General features: G+C 48.5%; 1 protein-coding gene across 1 annotated transcript in view; it reads right to left on the bottom strand.

Moving 5' to 3' along the window:
* The window catches only part of CD207 (CD207 molecule), a 43,690-nt gene that overhangs the window by 18,882 nt on the left and 10,285 nt on the right, over positions 1 to 14,523 (bottom strand). The gene's annotated exons all lie outside the window — the stretch shown is intronic.

Below are 14,523 nucleotides of genomic sequence, written 5' to 3'. Positions count from 1 at the left end.
GCCTTTCATTTCTGCTCCTATGGGCCCCACACTGAGCCCATGAAGATAATTCAGGATAATTTCCCTGCCTTAAAGTCAACTACATTAGCAGCCTTCATTCCACTTTGCTACATAATTTAATTTAGTCACAGTGGCTGTAAGAACCCATGACTCCAGGACTTGGATGTCTTTGGGACCATTATTCTGCCTACCACACTTCCTCAACGTATTAAGTTAGGGTAGCCTTACTAGAGCCATTCAGAAAGCCTGGCATATATTCCTGGAATGTGTGAGATGAGGGCTTTGATGCTTTACATACAAATGAAAGTATAAGGCAAGAAGCCTGCCTTCGAACAGCAGAGAAGGGAAGAAAGGTAACATAGGGAATAGTATGCTTGTCTAGAGTTCGGTGAGGAAAAAGCCATCTGTTGATGGACCAGACATGGACTCTGTCCAGCAGGAAGATTCTCGATGGGCTGAGAGGGGCTGTGCCAATTAGGAGCAGCTGGAGGAGCTGCCGCTCAGGGAAGCAGGGCTGTGGCGAGGCAGTAGCCGGCAACCAGAAGAGGCACCACCTGTGCCCACGAGAGCTGCCAGGAGCGATCCCAGCAGTGCAGGTATGCTGAAGATACCCCGGAAGCACAACTAAGACAAGAAAATGGCACCTACAGTTGCAAATACCTGGCCTCAGTCATTCCAAACAAGGGAGTCCGGAGGAGACAAAGGCTGACCAAGCTCCACCTGCACCGTCTCAGCTGTCCAAGACGGAGCCTGGGCTGGGCGAGGGGAGAAAAGCTAACTCGATGGGAGTTCGCAGTTTTCTGATTATCTGACTGAGTCTTTCAGCGTATTATGTCATTGTAACAAGAAAGGCTATAATAGCCACCCGAAATCCAGTGAGGAGGAATGAGTCAGGAAATCAAGTTCAACGGGAAGTGCTAAGAGATAACACAGGCCGGTGCCGTGGCTCAATAGGCTAACCCTCCACCTGCGGCGCCAGCACACCCAGTTCTAGTCCCGGTCAGGGCGCCGGATTCTGTCCCAGTTGCCCCTCTTCCAGGCCAGCTCTCTACTGTGGCCCGGGAGGGCAGTGGAGGATGGCCCAAGTGCTTGGGCCCTGCACCCCATGGGAGACCAGGAGAAGTACCTGGCTCCTGGCTTCGGATCAGCACAGTGTGCCGGCCGCAACACGCCAGCTGCAACGGCCACTGGGGGGTGAACCAACGGTAAAAGGAAGACCTTTCTCTCTCTCTCACTGTCACTGTCCACTCTGCCTGTCAAAAAAAAAAAAAAAAAAAAAAAGAGGCAACACAGTTGTGTTCTAAACAGCCTGGCTTGTTCAGTAGCTAACTTGAGTCCCCAGGCGTGAAGACCCGAGACCCAACAGGGGAGGAGAGTCCCAGCCTCTCTCATCACCCCAAGCCCCAGGCATTCTTCTCAGAACCACAAAAAAAACAAGCTACTATGGTGAACTGGCAATTATTACCTCGAACAGAGAAAAGGAAGAGAGTGAAAGTGAGTGTTGCTTCTGCCTTCATGGTGACGAAGACCAGAGGAGAATCCACAGGACCGAAACCATCCCCTTGACCACATGGAAGTCAGCACTGGTTCCTTAGCAAGGAGGAACTGAAAACGATGACAGCATAGCCCGAGGCACAGGTTTCTGGGTCATCCATCCACAGAGCTCTCAACCAGGGTCCCCTCGCCACCCCAGGGAGGTAATGGGATGTGAGCTGCTCTCCCATGTGGAGGTGTCACATTATGCACATGTGTAGTATATAATATGATCTCCCATGCATATGAGATAACTTGCACAACAAACGCTTGGTCTGTGACCATTTGGATCTTGCATGGTAACTGGAGTAAAGTTCCCAGTGCCCCGAGTAGGCAAAACCCACCAAGTGTCCAGTCCACTTTTTTGTGCTGCATGTGCTCCAACCATGCAACCCACACAGAAGAACAGGACTTCCAAAGACAAAATCCCACAATGACGCATCCAATATCACAACAGGACATTCTGTCCTCTACAAACTAAAATCATTACACCATAAATCATGCAATCGCGACATATGTCCATATGGTATGCATACCCAAAGGGCTGTGTGGTTCCCCCCCAGTTTAAAAAGATTTCTTTCTCCAAACATTTCCACTCTGCTCTTTTTCAGAAAGTAGGTGAGACAACTCGCAGCTGCAGTGTTATGTTTTTGGTTTCCTTTCCCATCTCTTTAAGGTTGCAAACGTCTGAGGTTGGGTCAGTCTCCCTAACTGGGACCCTAAACCTTTTCTTGCCTCCCACTGCTCCCCAGAGATGTCCCTGCAGCTGCTGTTTGCACCCAGGCCCCTTATCGTGTGCATCTTCCTTCACATCCTATCAGGAACACCCCCACAGAAGTGCATGTGCCGTGTTGTCTCGTTCACCCACTCATGCATTCCAGCACTTGGTTATTAACACAGAAAAACTTCTCAGATTCCCTCTGAATGCCAAGCTCTACGCTACACGCTCAGGCTTCAGCTTGGAACAAAACCACCATGGGCCCTGCCCTGCAGCAGAGTCTAATTCTCTCTGGACAATTCTTGGCCTTCTTGCAGGTAAGAAAAATAAAGCACAGGCTCAATAATCCTAAAATAACAACAAAATTGTAGTTTAAACTGGAATGAAACAAGACATCTGTCTGAACTACTGTTATTTAAAACACAATACAAAGATCACATGTTCTATGCTTTCATTTCCTACCAATACTTCTGTTTCTCACAAGGTAGCTGATGGACAACTAGTCAACCCTGCACAAACTGCATGTGTACACTGCCCCTCTTCTTTGAGGGAGGCAGGAGAGAACGAGAGCTGCATGTCTAGACCCTGCTCTAGTGGTTCTCGGCCTTAAGAGCACATCTGTGGAAATGCCAGCATCCATCACCAGGGACTGTGACCTAATCAGTGTTAGTTGGGCCTCGGGCATCAGTATTTTCTTTCTTTTTTTAAAAACAAAAAAGATTTATTTATTTGAAAGGCAGAGTTGCAGAGAGACAGAAGGAGACATAGAGAGAGAGAGAGGTCTTCCATCTGCTGGCTCATTCTCCAAACGGCCGTAATGGCTAGAGCTGGGCCAGTCCAAAGCCAGGAGCCAGGAGCTTCATCCAGGTCTCCCATGCAGGTTCAAGGGCCCAAGCACTTGGGCCATCCCTGCTGCCTTCCCAAGCACATTAGCAGGGAGCTGGATGGGAAATGGAGCAGCCAGGATGGGATCGCTCAAACCTGTGCCCATATGGGATCCCGGCATTGCAGGCAGTGGCTTAACCTACCACGCCACAGCACCAGCCCCATCAGTATTTTCAGTAACTCTGCAGGTGAGTCCTTCATGCAGACAGGGTTGAAAACCATGATCCGGTGAAAACCATGTGTCTGCCACACACCAGACGGTTTGAGGTAGTCTCTGTCCCCTAAGACACTGCACGTGAAGTGAGATGACATCATGTGGAAACCTGCAGCTCAGAGCCAAAAGGCAAGAATGGCTCCGTCTGGATGATGGCCCAACAAAAGTGCCCAGCCACACTTGCCCAGACTGAATAATCTTGAGCCTGGAAGGAAAAAGAGAAGAAAGCTATTTGTGGACAGAAAAATAAACCTCCAGGCTCCACAGCTTCAACTGCTCTCAGGCACCAAGTATGTGGCGACGGGGGCTCAAAAACAGCAATTCACCACCCGCCAGTCACACACACAGCATAAGATCCATCCCCAGCTCTCAAGGACACACCCAGGGCCCGTCACCAGACACATTCAACCATTGTTTATCGTATGCCTTCTGCACGCCAGGCCCTGCATAGGTGGTGAGCAAACAGTGAGGCGCTTACAATAACTATCACACACGTGAGCACACCCCATGCCGTGTTGGGTGACATGCACGACAAATACTGGGAGCCATCAGAGCATGTGAAAGAGAAGCCAGCTTTGTCTCAGGGATTAGGAGAGGCTTCCCTGGAAAGTGACACTCGAGCTGCAATCAGAGGGAGAAGTGAGAGGAAATTCTCACGGCAGAGGAAAAAGCACTCCCGCAGGTGCAGACCTAAGGATATGTGCCCATTGGAAGAAAGCAGCGGGTCAGAGAGGCTGGGGTGAAAGGTGGCCCAGCAAAGGCTTTAAGGCCAGACCACCTGGCTTCAAATCTGGGTTGGCCCTTTCAAGAAAAACTCTGGGCAGCTCACCTCACATCTCTGTAAAGCAACTCTGCCTCATCTGTTAAATGGATTTGATGATATCTACCTCATATGTTTTGAAAGGGATTCAGTGGGTTAATTACAAGCACAAGAATATAGTTAGCACTCATTAAGTGTTATTATTGTGATTGTTATTAACAGTAATGATAACCTTGGGGGTGGGAACACTCATCTACCTAGTAACATATTCACTACTGTATTGAACTGTTCCATTAGGAGTGCAATGCTGAATTGGCCCAGAATGGGAGCTATTTCTGTCCCACATCAATACTCCCTAGCTCCCAGGAGAGGATACACTCAGTAATCAGTGGCCCAGATGGCCTTTCTGTGGATGAAAGTTGGCCTCTCTGCCCAGCCTCTTCAAGGATTATGCAGTGGGGCCGCGGTCAGTGTCGTGTGTGGCGCCTACGCATGGCCTCAGCAGCGTGCGCTTCCCCTCTCCCCCTGATGGCAGGTTGACTGCACTGGGCCCCTGCCATCCTAGAGAGGGCAGTGTCTTGGCCCCAATGACAAAGAAACTTATTTCAGATTTGGATTTGCCCTCATTGTTTGATGTGCTTCTGCCAGCAACACCAACCACAGTCACTTATTAAATGGCATCCTATATAGCATAGCCCTTTTTTAAAAAGATTTTATTTATTTATTTATTTATTTGAGAAGTAGAGTTACAGAGACAGAAAGAGAGGTCTTCCGTCCACTGGTTCACTCCTCAAATGGCCGCTATGGGGGGTGAACCAACGGAAGGAAGTCCTTTCTCTCTCCTCTCTCTCTCTCACTGTCTAACTGCCTATCCAAAAACAAACAAACAAACAAACAAAAAAACAAAAGGGAGCAGTCTCACGGTGACACGTAATGACAGTCCTCAGGAGAGCCACTGAATTGAGGGCTGAGACTGCCCCCAGGCTATCGTGAACACCTCGTACCATGGAGAAGACAGAGGTCTCTAAAAAATTATCACAGATTTCACAGTGTCTCAGACTGGATCCTCCAAAAGCAGATACAGAGATGACCTGTACTTCACAGCGTGTTTCACAGGAACACTAGTCCAGAAATACGATCTTTCCTAGATTTCCAAGATTAAATAAGTGTGTGAAACAGTCCATGCTGTATGCCTTTCTTGGAGACTCATGGGGACACAAGTGTCTTAACATTTCTGAGAAGTCCCATGTTAAAAAAAATCTTTTAGGGCCGGCGCTGTGGTATAGCAGATAAAGCCGCCACCTGCAGTGCTGGCATCCCATATGGGCACCACTTCGAGTTCCGGCTGCTCCACTTCTGATCCAGTTCTCTGCTATGGCCTGGGAAAGCAGCAGAAGATGACCCAAGTCCTTGGGGCTCTGCACCTGCGTGGGAGACCCAGAAGAAGCTCCTGGCTCCTGGCTTCGGATCGGTGCAGCTCTGGCCGTTGCAGCCAACTGGGGAGTATACTAACGGATGGAGGACTCTCTCTCTGCCTCTCCTGTTCTCTCTGTGTGACTCTTTCAAATAAGAAATAAATATTATTTAAAAAGACATCTGTTTAATGGCTCCATACTGGGATTTCAATTATCATTCCTCTTTAAACTCATTTAATGGATGATTCTTCTTACAATAGCTTGAACCCAAGAGAGACTGTAGTGCCCTCTGATTTCCAAGTTCCAGTCTGCTCTGTGAGACCTTGCCACTTCCCCAGCTGAATCACACCAAGAGCCATCACCCCTTTCAAAGGAAGTCATGCCACCCATGGAGTATCAGCACCATTCTCTTGAGTAGTCACCACCTTCCCTATTCATTCCAGAAGCTTCCTTAGACACTCATAAAGTATTCAGTCTGGAGTCTGTTAGGGCCTCTCTATTCTGTTTCATTGATCTTCAAATTCTCTTATTATTACCAAATTAATTATTGCTTGATAAAACATCATAAATGTGGCATGTCTCCCTTTAATCCTTTGTACTTAGAAATTTCTTAGGCAATCTTAACATGTTCTTTCAAATTAACTTTTGGCAAGTCCTACCATGATGTTAATTGAAATTTTAGTAAAAGTGTAAGTGATACAAGCAGACTTGTCCTTAAAATAAATAGCCTACATCTACATGCACCTAACAGCTCTCTATTTCCTTTATGTCTGTTAGTGATTTCCATTTTTATTTGAAAGGCACAGAGGCAGAGAGAGAGGAACCGAGAGACAGAGATCTTCCATCTACTGGCTCACTCCCAGTGCTCGCAACAGCAAAGCCAGGAGCCCAGAACTCCATCCAGGTCTCCACCATGGGTGACAGGGACCCAAGCATGAGAGCCATCATCTGTTCCCTTCCAGGGCACCCGCTAGCAAAAACCTGGCTCAGATGTATAGTATCTGGGACTTGGACCAGGCACTCTGATTTGGGATGTGAGCATCTGCATCCCAAGCAGTGACCTAATCACTAGGCCAAATGCCCACCTCTCCCATGCCCCCTTTTTAAGAGAAGATTAAGTTATTCATAGATGATGTGATTTTTACCTATGAAATTTATACAAAAGCATCTGGAAGAGTTACTTAAATTGGTAAGTATTCAATGATTGGGGCCGGTGCTGTGGTGCAGTGGGTTAAAACTGCAGCCTGAAGCGCCAGCATCCCATATGGGCACCGGTTCGAGTCCCGGCTGTTCCACTTCTGATCCAGCTCTCTGCTATGGCCTGGGATAGCAACAGAAGATATGGCCCAAGTCCGTGGACCACTGTGCCCCCATGGAAGACCTGGAAGAAGCTCCTGGCTCCTGGCTTCAGATCAGCTCAGCTCTGGCCACTGCAGCCATCTGGGGAGTGAACCAATGGATGGAAGACCTCTCTTTCTCTCTGACTCAACCTCTCTGTAACTCTGTCTTTCAAATAAATAAATCTAAAAAAAAAAAAGAGAGAATTCAATGAATTCAATGATCATACAGACAAAAACAGTCCACCTCAAAAACTTTGCTGTATACCAACAATAACTCATTAGAGAATATGGATATGCAGAGAAATTGGGGGATTGTGACATTTAGGAATAGAATTAACAAGGCTCAGTGGTGGTCTGGTGCAGACAAAGCTGGGTGGGAGCACCGATGAGCTGTCGTTCTGTGGGAGAGGGGCGTGATGAATCACACAGCCCCATGTCAATTCTGGGCCAAATGTTTGCCTCCAGACGTCGCATCTCAAGGGTCTCGGCATTCCCAGTTTCAGCACTGCTGCCATGGTCTTGGCCACTTTGTTCTTCTCAGCTTGGTTGGGTGGAAGTGGGTTCAGCTGGCTCGTCAGCTCCTACCCCACCATCAGTTCCTGAAATCTGTCTGCAGCATTCTTTATGGCTATCTCCCCTCACTCTTGTCTGGCAGTTTTGATAAAGTCCGAGGAAAGATCATCTGCTAGAGTTGCACTGGGGAACTGAGAGAGTGAAGATTCACAGGGATAGTAAAGGAGAATAAAAGAGGGAGCTGCACAAAGACAAGGACATGCGCAGCCACTCACAGCACTCCTGTGACGTTCAAAATGTCAAGGGCACCAATTACTGAGCCACAACCGATCAGAATTACAGACTTTACAGAGTTAAAGACAAAACATAATCCAGACATCTTAAAAGACTCCTCTGTCATATGACATAGAAAAGGATTAAACACTTTCATCAAGTCTCTAAGGGGCAGGAGAGCAAAAGTGGTATTTTCAATATGTATGTATGTATGTATTTGAAAAGCAGAGCATCAGGGGAAAGCCAGAAACCCCATCCAGGTCTCCCACATGAGTGGGAGGACTCCAAGTACTTGGGCCATCTTCTGCTGCCTTCTAGGTGTGTTAGCAAGGAGTTGGATTGGAAGTGGAATAGCCAGGACTCAAACCAGCACTCTAACAGAGGATGCCAGTGTTGCAAGCAGCAGCTTGCCCCACTTTGCCACAACACTGGCCCTGAAAGTGATATTCTTTGTGAATATTCCCAAAATACCTCTTTGTCAGAACTCCTTGAAATAAATCTGCTTTCCAATAGCTTTATGGGAAGGATTTTTTTCTCTTTATGTTTCTAAGATCATTTTACTGGGCACCATTCTCCATCTTAAGCCTATTCTCAAGGTTACGTCTATTAGTCCAGGAGAAAAGTCCAGAAAATTTTCAATATGGAAAATTCAATGGTGGAAGAAAATTTGAAATAAATAGCATGTGCAATGACACACTCATCCATGTTTCACACTGGCCCTCACGCTAGATGGCAAATCTGATTGGTAGTACCTGCCAATTACAACCATGTAAGTATTTCTCTACATGGCCCATTTCAGGTCAACACGATTTCACTGAACACAGAATTGAGAAGAGAGGCACACAATAGGCTCTTGAGAAATTATAAGGTCCAGCACTACTGCATCACTGAGGGACGAGTAATTGTTCCTCTTACAGCTCCAATCTATACAGTTGTGTGGTTCTTGCCCAGCCTGGCTCTCCAGGAAGGAGAAGACAACTGGCTATAGGTTGAGACAGAAATTACAGGTACTAGGAGTATGACACTATGAAAATGATATCATGGAGGCGAGCATTTAGCCTAGTAATCAAGATGCCAATTAAGACACCTGTATCCCCACATCCGAGTATCTGGGTGCAGCACTCAGCTCTGGCTCCTGACTCCTGCTTCATGCTGATGTGCACCCTGGGAGGAGCAGGTGATGCTTCAAGTAGCTGAGTTCCTAACACCCATGTACAGTGACCGTGTAGGAGACCAGAATTGAGTTCCCAGCTCCTGGCTCAGCCTGACCCAGTCCTGGCCGTTGCAGCCACTGGAGAGAGAACCAGGAGATGGGCGCTGTCACTCACTCTTCCTCCATCCCTCCCTCTGTGTGTGGGTCTGGGTTGTGTTTGTCTGTCTTTAGAATAATTTTTAACGGCCACCAGGGAGATCCAGAGAAGGGCGATGAGGCAAATGCCCCGCACGACATGAAGGAACGAGCTCCCCAGGCTCTTGGGGATCTCCATTCTGAGAACTTTTCCATTTCCACCACTTTCCACTAGTGACGTGCTACTGCTTGCTGTGCGTTCTGTCTGTACACCTATACCTCAGAATGAACTGTTCCTCTTCCCTGCCCCGTCATCACCACCACAGTTCCCTGATGTGGCCAAGGCTCCTTTTCCTGACTGTGGCTGTGGTCATCTTCTCAGGAGCAGGTGACTTGGCAGAGAAATCCCCTGGTTCCTGGGTGCTTTCCTGGGAGCAAGAACCACCAGGACCACATGGGCCCTGGGTTTGGCCACCAGAGACAGAGGGAGGACAGTTACATGTCTACGAGGACAAGAACTCAAGGACATTTCCTGGGTGATTTGAGATGAGTGATGGGACTTTTAAAACATAAATCTGGGGCTGGCGCTGTAGTATAGCAGGTAAAGCTACTGCCTGCAGTGCCAGCATCCCATATGGCCACTGGTTCAAGTCCCAGGTGTTCCACATCCAATCCAGCTCTCTGCTGTGGCCTGGGAAAGCAGTAGAAGATGGCCCAAGTCCTTCGGCTCCTGCACCCATGTAGGAGACCTAGAAGAAGCTCCTGGCTCCTGGCTTCAGATTGGTGCAGCTCTGGCCACTGCGGCCATTTGAGGAGTGAACCAGTGGATGGAAGACCTCTCTCTCACTCTCCCTCTCACTGACTTTCTTTATATGTAGAAAGATGCCAGGCCAGTTTCTACCTCAGGTCTGTGGCACCTGCAGAAGTGTGTGTGTGCAACTATACACATAGACATACGTCATTTTCTTGCTGAACCACTTGGAAGTAAATTGCCCTATTTCAGCATTATTTGATATTTCATCATTTATCCCCTAAAAACAAGGACAGCCTCCTCTATAATCATAACATCCAAGGGATTTAACATGAATATCAAAACTGCTTGCTAAAGTCTAAAAATCCCTCCTAGCTGGCTTTATTTCCTGATTCCAGGATCCAATCAAAGGTCATACTTTGCATTTTGTTGTTGGGGTTCTTTAAATTTTTTAAAAATACTGATGTATTTATTTGAAAGAATTAGAGGGTCCAGTGCTGTGGCGCAGCAGGTTAACACCCTGGCCTGAAGCGCCAGCATCCCGTATGGGCGCTGGTTCTAGTCCCAGCTGCTCTACTTCTGATCCAACTCTCTGCCATGGCCTGGGAAAGCAGTAGAAGATGGCCCAAGTCCTTGGGCCCTGCATCCACGTGGGAAACCCGGAGGAAGCTCCTGGCTCCCGGCTTCGGATCAGCGAAGCTCCGGCCATTGTGGCCAACTAGGGAGTGAACCAGCGGATGGAAGACCTCTCTCTCTCTCTCTCTCTCTCTCTGCCTTTCCTCTCTCTGTGTGTAACTCTGACTTTCAAATAAATAAATAAATCTTTGAAAAAAAAAAAAAGAAAGAAAGAGTGAGATAGAGAGAGAGGGAGATGCAGAGAGAGAGATCCTCCATCTGTTGGTTCATTCCACAAATGGTCGCATCAGCCAGGGCTGGTCCAGGCTAAAGCCAGAAGTCAGGAGCTTCATCCGGGTCTCCCACGTGGGTGGCAGGGGCCCAAGCAGTTGAGTCATTTTGCTTTCCCAGGTGCATCAACAGGGAGCTGGATGGGAAGTGGGGCAGCCGAGACACCAACTAGCACCCAAGGGATGCCAGTATCAGAAACACTGCACCACAACACTGGGCCCTGATTGTTGGGGTTGTTTAGTTTCCTTTAACCTGGAACACTCTCACCACCACCACTACCACCACTATCACCACACACACACACACACACACACGCCCCCTTCTTTTCTCTCTCCTGACATATCAGAGAGTTCTGCCGATTTCCACACAGTCCCCTCCATTCCGGATTTGTCTGATGGTTTCTTCATGATTATACCCAAGTTGTGGTTTTCCTTTCAAACAAGCTGTTAGTGTGACTTGACAGCCCCTGTGGTCAGGGTATGGTGAGAGAAATGTAAAAGCTGCCAGAATCAAAATGGAGTCACTTATGTCAATTCTAACCAAAACATAAGAAAAAAAAATACAGGAGGTTAGGAAGGAAGGGTTCTTATCTAAGAACATGATTGCCTGCCAGTAACTATCACAAAAGACTCTGCCAAAACCACAACTTTGCACAGAAGTCAGCACAATGTTATGCAAAAAGTACTTCCTGTAGGAGTTTTGCCCAGCAAACACCTGTTGAACCTCAGACCAACATCACCTTAGTCATTCATCATCGCAGACAGAGATCATTGTTTCAAAACAACTGATGTAATCCTCCCTTGTGTCTTTAAAAACTTCCCTGGCCTCAACCTCTTTGAATTGATTAGCCCATAGTTTACATGGCATACGTGTTCCACTGCACTGCTCAGCTATTCCCAAATAAATGTCATTATTCTGTAGAGAATTCCCAATTGTTCTGGGCTAGCAATACTGAACACACTCTCAAGGAAGGAGCCCAGCAGGTGTGCACCAACTGCTGCCCAGCCCGGCCTCCAGGTGTCTCCCCGGCCTCCATAGTCCTGATACTGCTGTGTCCAGAGCCCTCCCCTGCTGGAACACTTGTAGAGAATTTTCTAGACCAACAAGTGCACCAGAGCTCTTGGGACTAAGTGTTTGTTAAATTCAGATCGCAATGCCTGAACCACTGAGACAGGTATTGGAAAACACAAAAACTGGGAAGTCATTCTGTGCAGAAGTCCCTGTCTCCAGAGACCCTGACCAAGACCCAGAAGAAGCTTCACAAGGCAGGAGCCTGTTTTCTGCCTGCATCACCCATCAAGTTTATCTCCCTGAGGGATCCCCATGTTTCACCTTCACCTGTGACCCCAACTGCCCCTGACCATGGGGAGAAGCTATGTGTGTCCTGGGGCGCCTTGAGAACAGGGGCTTGAAGCAAATCCACCGAGATGCCCCAAGACACCCCAGGGCTGTCTTCCAAGTCACCCAGCAATTTGGCTGGGCCCAATTCAAAGCTAAAATGGCCAAAGGAAGATTTCTGCTTCTGGCCAAGACTAAGTAATGGAAACCATGTGTTCTCACCCACCTGGGACAACACATGACATATAGGAAACAATGGTTTTCAAGACAGCGGACATCAGGCAATGATGAGTGGGAATCCCTGAGATACAGGAAGCAGTGAGGTGAGCCCTGTGACCAGCCTGGATTATTGCCTGCGAAGTCTCCAGGTCTCAGCACAGGAAGGAAGAAACTGCAGAACCAGGCATACTCCCTGAGTTAAGACAGAGCTAGGGGCCAGCACTGTGGCGTAGTGGGTAAAGCCGCTGCCTATAGTGCCAGCATCCCATATGGGCACCAGTTTGAGTCCTGGCTGCTCCACTTCCGATCCAGCTCTCTGCTATTGGCCTTGGAAAAGCAGTGGAAGATGGCCCAAGTCCTTGGGGCCCTGCACCCACATGGGAGACCTGGAAGCAGTTCCTGGCTCCTGGCTCCTGGCTTTGGATCTGCACAGCTTCAGCTGTTGTGGCCATCTGGGGAGCGAACCAGCAGATGGAAGACCTCTCTCTCTCTCTCTCTGCCTCTCCCTCTTTCTCTGTGTGTGTGTGACTCTGACTTTCAAATAAATAAATAAATCTTTAAAAAAAAAAAAAAAGAGCTGAGTCCAGTGAGCCCAAGGCATCCAGGGGAGTAGGTCAGAGCATCAGAGAGGAGGGAGATGCCGAGGGGCCCCCTCAAGCGTCCAGCAAAGCACTGATGAGCACGAATGCATGAGGAAGACCACCAAGGCCAGGGAGAGAACCATGCAAAGGGATTAGGAGGAACAGCAGCTGGCACGCACATGAAGCCTGCAGCAGAGCCTGTTTCCATCAGCCGGACTGGGAAATGCATAACCCACAAGGCACTGGGCAGAGCACTCAGTTGTAGAGGTAAGCAGTTCTCTGCACACGCCTCCCAACTCACAGAAAGCTCGATCTGAAGGCACAAAACTACCACCAAACAGCTACACTGCACCACAGGATGAAGTAAAGGAGATTTCTAAGTATGCAAAAACATCCAGCACCCAGAAAGGAAAATTTCATCATGTCTAGCATTTAAATAAAGATTACCAGGCATGCAAAGAGGCAGGAAAAAAGTTCCATCACGAGAAGAATAATCAATCCATTGAAACCAACTAGGAGTGGCACAGAACTGTCAGAGGCAGTGCCTGGGATCAAGTCTTACCTTTACTTCTGAAAGGCTGAGTGACAGTCTTCTGTCTGCTGGCTCACTCCCTATATGGCCGCAATGGCAGGGCTGGGCCGGGGCAAAGCCAGGACCCTGGAACTCCATTGGCAGGGCCCCAACCACTTGGGCCATCTGCTGCTGCTTTCCCAGGTGCATTAGCTGAAGCTGGAGAGGAAACAGAGCAGCTAGGACTCAAACTGGCACTCCAAATGGGATGCCAGTGCCACAACACCAGTCCCAACAAATAAACTTTAAAAAAAAGAAGTTTTTAAAAACATTTTTACCTATTTGGAGTTCTGTTGACTCCCCAAGTGCCCAGAACAATGTCCAACACTCAAACAGACATCTGCTGAAGGAGTACACAGCCTTAAAGGCGGACCACAAGAGGTCAGACCTTGGCTCCCCTATTTCTTGGCTTTATGACGTCAGGGTAAGTCCCCTGCAAAGCGAGGTTAGTGATCAGCAGTCACTGCCCCATAGAGTCGTGAGGATTCACTCTGGAACCCATAACACTGACAAGCAGCATGGATCACAATAAACACCCAGTAAATGTTTTAAAAATGAAGGAAACTAGTTATGGTGTCCTGGCCACCTGTCTTGCCTTTTGTTCTGGAAGAATTTTTGTACTTCACAGTTCTCTACTTTCCTAAAATTAGGCTACACAGGCCTTATGAGGGATGTGTGAGGCTGCCAAAAAGGGGGGCTTTTGAGGTGCAGAAAGCATGCACCTCCATCCAAAATGACACAGTTTGGGAGAATGGCTGAATTCAAAAGCCATGGGCAGGGAGGTGAGGAGGCAGGCAAGGAGTGCAGGTGGACCTCTGTCCTCCGTGCTCTGCTGCCATCATCCCCGGTGATGCACGCAAGCCAGAACAGCTGCCTCACAGGAAAACAGGGTCTCCCGGCTCCGGGGCTCCTGAGTCTGGAGAGGAAGCGGGGCACACCTCTGCTCCAGGGTGGGGGATCTGGGCTGGCCCCCAGGGAGGAAGAGCCCAAATGAGACTTCTATACTGAGCCAGGTCAGTTCCAGTCCTCCATGAAGCAGATGCCAAGACAGGGTTAAACACACAGCGGACAGATGGGGGAGACGCCTCTGAGGGGAAATCCAGAGGGAACTGGAGGAGGCTGGGGGAGCCTGACCCCAGTTGAAGAGAAGGGGCGGAAGCTGCAGTGCTATGGTGCTATTGGTACAGGGAGGGCTAGGCCAGGCCAGTAGGGAGTCCT

This window comes from Oryctolagus cuniculus, chromosome 2 (assembly GCF_051225735.1).
Source record: "Oryctolagus cuniculus isolate XC-2025 breed Fujian yellow rabbit chromosome 2, ASM5122573v1, whole genome shotgun sequence".
In the NCBI taxonomy this organism is placed as follows: Eukaryota; Metazoa; Chordata; class Mammalia; order Lagomorpha; family Leporidae; genus Oryctolagus; species Oryctolagus cuniculus.
This window is presented reverse-complemented; position numbering and strand designations above follow the sequence as displayed.